Source organism: Bufo gargarizans, chromosome 3, assembly GCF_014858855.1.
Source record: "Bufo gargarizans isolate SCDJY-AF-19 chromosome 3, ASM1485885v1, whole genome shotgun sequence".
Classification (NCBI taxonomy): Eukaryota; Metazoa; Chordata; class Amphibia; order Anura; family Bufonidae; genus Bufo; species Bufo gargarizans.
Genome location: NC_058082.1, coordinates 383,530,466 through 383,538,445, shown reverse-complemented (window position 1 = coordinate 383,538,445; position 7,980 = coordinate 383,530,466). Strand labels below are relative to the sequence as shown.

General features: G+C 45.3%; 1 long non-coding RNA gene across 1 annotated transcript in view; it reads right to left on the bottom strand.

Annotated features, from left to right (window-relative positions):
- Positions 1 to 830: 830 nt before the first annotated feature.
- The window catches only part of LOC122933264, a 29,146-nt gene continuing 21,996 nt past the window's right edge, over positions 831 to 7,980 (bottom strand). Inside the window, exon 2 of the long non-coding RNA XR_006388406.1 lies at positions 831 to 1,049. This is a non-coding gene — a long non-coding RNA (uncharacterized LOC122933264). The remainder of the gene's footprint in view (positions 1,050 to 7,980) is intronic.

Genomic DNA, 7,980 nt, shown 5'->3' with positions numbered 1-7,980 from the left:
ACAGTACATTATAGTATATGGAGACGTTACCATGGTGATGGGGACGCTCCATGATGAGCACGGAACTCGGCAGAAGCGGCAACAGCCAGGCATCCAAAGGACAGGTAAGAACAACTTTAGGGAAGTGGGAAAGAAAAAAATATAACAATAAAAAAATAAAAAAAAATATATATATATATATATATATTCAAAATATCGAATTTATAGCACTATATTCGAAATATTCGTGAATTAGCAAAGTGCCGATATTCGCGAAAAAAATTCGATATTCGAATATTCGCGCTCAACACTAATATACAACAATTACTTCTATTTACTGAAGCAGCGCTGTACTTCATCCATTCTAACCATAGGTTGGCATCAGAGAACCCAGTTTCTGCTGCAAGAGCCTCCTCATATGTTGGGTCAGATATTGCTCTGATATTGTTAAAAGTTAAGATACAGGGTTTGAGGGGGTTTGTTTGTTTCTGAGGGTATGTCCATTCTTATAGTGGTTGCTGCATCTCGTGGAAGGACTACACTTCATTATACTGCATAAACAGAAGGAGTAAGTTGCAACGTGAGTACTGGAGGAATTGTACCAGAAGGTAGTGATTCCACCTTTCTGAGTTATAGCAACTTCAGCTTTGTTATTCTCCGGCAGAGTCATTAGGATCGTCAGTAATCCCACAGTCCAAGTGGACCATCTGTGCCATCTTCTAGAATTGAGGGAGTGCATCCTGGTGGAGGTCAAAGCTGTCTGCTCCCGTTAGTACCTCTCTTTGCCATTTTTCGAGGTCAGAGCTGTCTGCTCCCGTTAGTACCTTACTTTGTCCTTTTTCGAGGTCAGGACTGTCTGTCCCCGTTATCACCTCCTTTTGGGGTGCCTCCTTTACCAGTTTCACTCTGGTGGCATGGATCCAAGTAGGTGCTTCTTCTGTGAGCACTGCTGTGCGGGTCGCGGCTACCACTGTAGTCGGTGGTCCGTAGGTGAAGTCTCCTGCAAATTTTCCCTTCTTTAATTTCTTTATCAGCACACTATCTCCCACTTGGAATGGGTGAGTTGGTTCCTGTGGAAGACAAGGAGACTTACAAGCAACTTTTTTCCTCAATTTGACTTAGGGTTTTAATCAATCTGGTTACATTGGTGTTTGGGTTGTTCCTCAAACATGTGATACATCTTCCCACATAATCTGACCCTAACTGTTTAATGCCTGTAATATAGAAATTCTGTGCCAGCAGCATGTGTGTTGTTTGAGTGCTTTTGTGTCCTACTCCATGAAAATGTGCAATGAACAGAGGGGAGCTGTGCTGTGGTATGCATGTTTCCCCCTCTTTGCAGAATAATCCTGTCCTAGGATTCTTCTGCAAGATTGGATAACACCAATTGGCCATTTCATCATCAGTAGCTGAGGACATCATCAGTAGCATCTGAGTTAACTCAAGTGAAGGAGGTACCAATTTCACCATTTGCAATGTGGCCGGGGCCATCAGTGCAGCCTTCTTGGCCTCCGCGTCTGCCAGGGCATTGCCTTGGGACACATGATCTTTACCACCAGTATGTGCCCTGCAGTGGACAATTGCAATCTGTGAGGGAAATCTTATGGCCTCTATAAGTTGTATGACAAGTTGTGAATGTGAGATGTGCTTACCATCAGCTGCAATGAATCGTCTCTTTTGACAAATGACCCCGTGGTCCCAGACCACTTCATGTGCATACCTGCTGTCAGTGTAAATGGTGACTAGCCTGCCTTCATGTAGTATGCATGCTCTCGTGAGTGCAATCAATTCTGCTGCTTGTGCAGATTGGTATGTGATGTGTTTGGCTTTCAGGACAAGTGTGTCATGTTGTATGGCGTGTATACAATCATGTGCCTCTGTCAAGTGATCCTCAGGTCCTTTAAGTCCAAATAGGGCATTCAAGATAGGTGCTGGACCTGAGGTGTGTGTTGCATATTTGATTTGGAGGGAGGGATTGCTGAGGAGTAGAATCTCACATCTAGACAGTCTTTGTGCAGACATGTGCTGTGTTTTTATATGCCCCTGAGAAGGCCCACTACATCATGTGTGGTGTACAGGATAGTCTCATGTCCCTTTGTGAGTGGCGTTGCAAGCTCAGCCATCATAGCACAGGCTGCAAGAGATCTCAGACAGGCCGGCATTCCTTGGACGGATGCCAGAACCACCTTTAAGAAAAAGGCACAAGGATGTAACTTGCCTCCGTGATACTGTGTCAGCACACCCGCCATGGTTTTACAAGTCGAGCATATACGTGGAATGTGAGTTTGTAGTCAGGGAGGCCCAAATCCAGACTTGTCATTAAAAGAACATTTCAAATAATCAAATGCATTATACATTTCCTCAGACCACCTGATGAGATCTGGCATGTCTGCCAGGGTGGCTTGTCTTATTACATTGTCATAGTAGGAGCAATCAGGAATCCATTGTCTACAGTAGTTTATCATACCAAGGAAAGATAACAATTCTTTCTTGGTGTGTGGGGTGACCAGGCCCGCAATCAGACTGGACTCTTTCTGTGCTGATTCTCCTTTCTCCCTTTGTGAGAACAAAGCCCAAGTATTCAACTTGCTTTTTACACCATTGCATTTTCTTGCGCGACACCTCGTGTCCACATTCAGACAACCATTTCAACAAAGATAAACCATATGTTACATTGTCCTCCTCTGACATAATACACAATAACAAATAATCCACGTGGAGGTACCAGTGTTTTAAACTGGCTTGGAGGACAATGATGTACACTACAGGTGAATCAGCATATCCCTGGTGCATCCTGCACCAGGTGAGTTGACGGCCCTCAAAGGAAAAATCAAAAAAATCTGGTCTGCTTGTCAACCAGAATAGAGAAGAAAGTCTATCAAGCTGAAACAGACAGCATCTGCAGTAAATGGCTGACAGCAACTGAGAAATGTCTCTGTTTACTCACGTGTTTGCTCCTAAACGTTTGTAACTATGTGTGAGGGTCTGTATCTTCCTGATCTCAAAGCATCCCGCTGTCTCCTTCTCATATAAATGTTTCTCAAAGTCTTGTATTTTGTCTGAGATCCATGAGAAAATGCGCTGCTTTACAATCAACATGAGATTAGGCTGTCACTATTTGCAGCCTGCAGTCCCTGGTTGGGAGGGGGAAACTCACACTTAGTTTTTCCTCCACCCACAGTAAGAAAATTCATCAAGTGACAGTGATAATATTACAGGGAGATATGTTCTTACACTTACCACCAGAACAATAGCTCTCACACAAACAGGTGAATCTTAACACACTATGTATCATGGCCCTCCAGATGTTGCAAAACTACAACTCCCATCATTCCCTGATAGCTGTAGTATGCCCAGGCATGATGGAAGTTGTAGTTTTGCAACAGCTGGAGGGCCACGAGTTTGACATCCCTGCTCTAAATATAGGTATGCCTCAAACCAAGGTAGGTCAGTCTCCCTGAGACTGTTCTCTTACATGTACCCCTGGTACTAAAAAATATCTCTCTCTTTCGACAGTTAGATAAAGTAAATAGATCTCCTGGAGATCTTTTGGTGTGTCCCTGACACAAACCAACTTATGGATAGATCTCCTCAAGACTCCATACCGTGCATGGCACTCCAAGTGCCGGCCTTATTCATGAAAGTACTCCAAGTACTTATTATAAACTCCGGGAGTCTATTTTTAAGGTTTAACAATGTATCCCAGATACCGTATTTTTCGCCGTATAAGACGCACTTTTTCCCCCCCAAAAGTGGGGGGGAAATAGCAGTGCGTCTTATACGGCGAATGTAGCCGATTTTGCCCAGTTTTCAATGATACACCCGCCGCGATGCCGTGCGGCGGGTGTATCAGCTGTGAGGGAGGAGGGGCTGGGGGTGGCATCTGCATTTATAATGACAGCGGGGCCCGTGCAGTGACTGTATTCTACTACACGGGCCCCGCTTACTGTATAATCATATCTCTAATAGTTAATTGTTGTATGCATGTAATCGCATAATGAGCGATAATGAGCGCCGTGTATCACTGTACTTACAATTAGAAGCGCTCGCCGTTCGGAGCAGAGAGGAGGCAGGCCGGGAGGACGGGCGCTGGCAACGTGAGTCATACGTCACGCGCCTGCGCCGCCCACTTTATGAATGAAGCAGGCGGCGTGGGCGCATGACGTATGACTCACGTTGCCAGCGCCCGTCCTCCCGGCCTGCCTCCCTCCTCTCTGCTCCGAACGGCGAGCGCTTCTAATTGTAAGTACGGTGATACGCGGCTCTCATTATCGCTCATTATGCGATTACATGCATACAACAATTAACTATTAGGGATATGATTATACAGTAAGCGGGGCTCGTGTAGTAGAATACAGTCACTGCACGGGCCCCGCTGTTATTATAAATGCAGATGCGACCCCCACCCCCATTATAAAAGGAGATGCAACCCCCACACTTATGGAGGGGATCTGTGGATGACACATAGCATAAGATGCTATATATGTGTCATCCACAGATCCCCCCCATAACTGTCATACACAGATCCTCATAACAGTGCCATCCAGAGAGGATCCCCCATAAGTGTCACCCACAGATACCACATAACAGTGCGTCACTCACAGATCCCCCATAACAGTGCGTCACCCACAGATCCCCCATAACAGTGCGTCACCCACAGATCCCCCATAACAGTGCGTCACCCACAGATCCCCCATAACAGTGCGTCACCCACAGATCCCCCATAACAGTGCGTCACCCACAGATCCCCCATTACAGTGTGTCATCCACAGATCCTCCATACCAGTGCGTCACCCACAGACCACAATTAGTTCAAAAGCGCACCTTTTGGTTCAAAATATATTTTTTCTTATTTTCCTCCTCAAAAACCTAGGTGCGTCTTATAGGCCGGTGCGTCTTATAGGGCGAAAAATACGGTACATAATAAAAACTCACGGGTAGAGATGTGGCCAGTGCCCTCAGACCGGGCAGTGGACAAAGGGATGTCTCTCTTACCGGACACGAGGATGGCCTTCTCTACCCCGGACGGAGCCCCCAAACTGAAAGGATTTGGACTTTTCTGGACCTCTACAACCTTGGTTTGAGACACTGACGTCAGGAGAGATGTTTCTCAGTTGGCAATAATAGACACACACATCACTGAGAAACACTCTAATTTTATTATGCTATAGTTTGGCCTTATATAGGCAGTACAAAAGTTTGCATAACAACAGCGTTAAACCAATCATAAAAGATACACATTGGTGGTCACACAGATACCACCGGAACATCCCTTTATGGTATGTAATACGTCACTATAAGAATGTACGCAGTTGTGCCAAATGACCCTAAATAAGGCAAGAACGTTTGTTCTAGTTCTGGGATATTCTCAGAATCTGTCCTAAGACAGATAAGGAAACCTAACTTACAGCAGGAGGGGGGGGGGGGGGGGATGTGAAGTGCGTGGGTAAGATATTATAACAATTCTGTACATGTAAGAGAAGAGAAGATGGAGTTACATTTGCCTTCAATCCCCCAGCCCATAACAGTGCCATCCACAGACCCCCCACCCCTTAACAGTGCCATCCACAGACCCCCCACCCCTTAACAGTGCCATCCACAGATATCCCCCATAAAACTGTCATCCACACAGATCCCCCCCCCCCCCACCAGTATACAAATATAAAATGTCTCATTCAATTAAAAGTGATTAAACATGCCCCCTCACTCCTAATATTACCGTACACCCTAACAGCTTCTGTACAACGCAGACAGGCCGGGCGGCTGGCGCGTCACTTACTGCCGTCACGTGCCTGAGCCGCCTGCTTCATTCATAAAGTAGGCGGCGCAGGCATGACGTCAGGGAGTTACGCTGCCGCCCACCCGGCCTGCATTCTACAGAAGCTGTTAGGGTGTACGGTAATATTAAAAGTGGGGGGCCATGTTTAATCACTTTTAATTGAATGAGATATTTTATATTTGTATAGTGCAGCACTGGAGCGGCGGGGCCGAAGTACAGTGACTGCACCAGCCCCCGCCACAATTGCCGGCCCCCAGCTCTTTATTATGAATATTCTAAAAAACAAAGTTATAGCAATATAGCGAGTATTCGTAAAATACACATATAGACTGTAATTTAGCTAATATAGTGCTATAATCTTTTTTTATAGTCTAAATTTTTTGGTGTCTTCTGAACTTCAGATTTGGTAAAAATGTACACTATTTACAAAAAAATAATGTCACAGGAGGGGGATACGGAAGGACACCACCACTCAGTGTGACACGTGCCCTGATCATCCGGGTATCTGCATTGACGGTTGCTTCAGGGAGTACCACACTTCCATGGAGTACTAAATTTATAATCCCCTTCCCCAATTTTAATTCTATTTGGCCACAGACGATCACCCAGAAAAAATAAAAAGTTATGGCTCTCAGGACCTAACCCTTCAGATGAACACAGTCAAAAAAATAAAGTTTAAATGGTGTAAAAAATTTGTTATTTTTATAGAGCCGATTTTTACGGACACGACAATACCTAATATGTCTACTTTTTAAAATGTATTTAGAATATCCTTTTTTAAACAAAAAATTAAAATTACAAAATTTAACGTCAACAGGCTGTGCTAAAGTTGGTCTGCTTAAAGGACAGCACACTGGCACTTCGCGTAATAGCACTTATGGTGGGCTGATAACACTGAGGGGAGGGGGGAGGCTGATACCACTTGTGTGGGCTGATAACACTAACAGTGGGCTACTGGCACTTGGAGGGATGATTGCACAGGGGTGGGGGTCTGCTGACACTTGGGGGGGTGATTGCACTGAGGGTGCTTGATAGCACAGAAGGGGCTGCTGGCATCTGGGGATAAATGCACTGGGGAGGGGGGGTTGATAGCACTTGGGGTTGATTGCACAGATGGGAGATGCAGGCATTTGGGGGACAGATTGTGCTGAGGTGGGCTGCTGGCACTTGGGGGGAGCTAATAGCACTTGGAAAGGGGGGCTGATGAAACTGAGGGGAGGCTGATGGCACAGAGAGGGGTTGCTGGCTCTTGGGGGGCAGATGGCACTTGCGGATGCTTCTGTCACTTGGGTAGATGATTGCACTGAAGGGAAGGCCGATTGTGCTGAGAGGGGGCTGATAGCACTTGGGGTGCTGATGACACTAAGGGTGGGCTGCTAGCACTTGCTAGGCTAGTTGCACTGAGTGGGATGCTTCTGGCACTTGGGGGGCTGATAGGTCTCAATGGGGGGCAGATTGCACTGAGGGGTGGCTGATAGCATTAGGGGAGGCTAATGTCACTTTGTCTGCCATACCTCTCATGTGCCACCATGCCTTACATCCACATAAATCCGTGCTCTACATCCACATATTGCAAAACTAAAGAAAGAGGGAGACTTTTCTGTGGCGGGCAATCAGCAGTTATCTACCTGAAAGTAAGTTCCTAAAATGAATATTTTATAAATAAAATATCTGTCAATTATGTTGTTTTTGATCTGCAGCTGGTCTTGTATTATGTCTCTTACAGATGTCGTTAATATCAGATTTGGAAAGGAGACGCCCACACAAATGGCAATGTCACATTCAGTGGCCTGTAAGCATAACTAGCAATGTTTGTAGTTTGTAATACTGTTTGATTCATTGCATTAATCAGTATGTTCTTTTATTCTAGTCTTCATCATTATCATCATCCGATTCATCTGCTGGAGCCTTTCCATCACCAACGAGAGGTGTATCGAGTCTGGACCAAGAAGTAAGCATATACTGTGTGTGTATGTATGTATGTGTGTGTATATATATATTTTTTCGTTTAGCAACTTACAACAAGGGCAGCCAGGCAGCATCCCCCAGTCTCCTTCAGAGTTCGTGGGAGAGACCGTAAAGGTTGGGAGCGCGTAGTCTTGAGTAAGTAGTTATAATTAGCATTTGGTTTTTTGGACTTTCACTAAATGTATTTTTCTTTTTCTTTCAGAATTCCAGAGGCTCCACCAGGGAAGATGAGAAATTTGTTGTCCCTCACATCG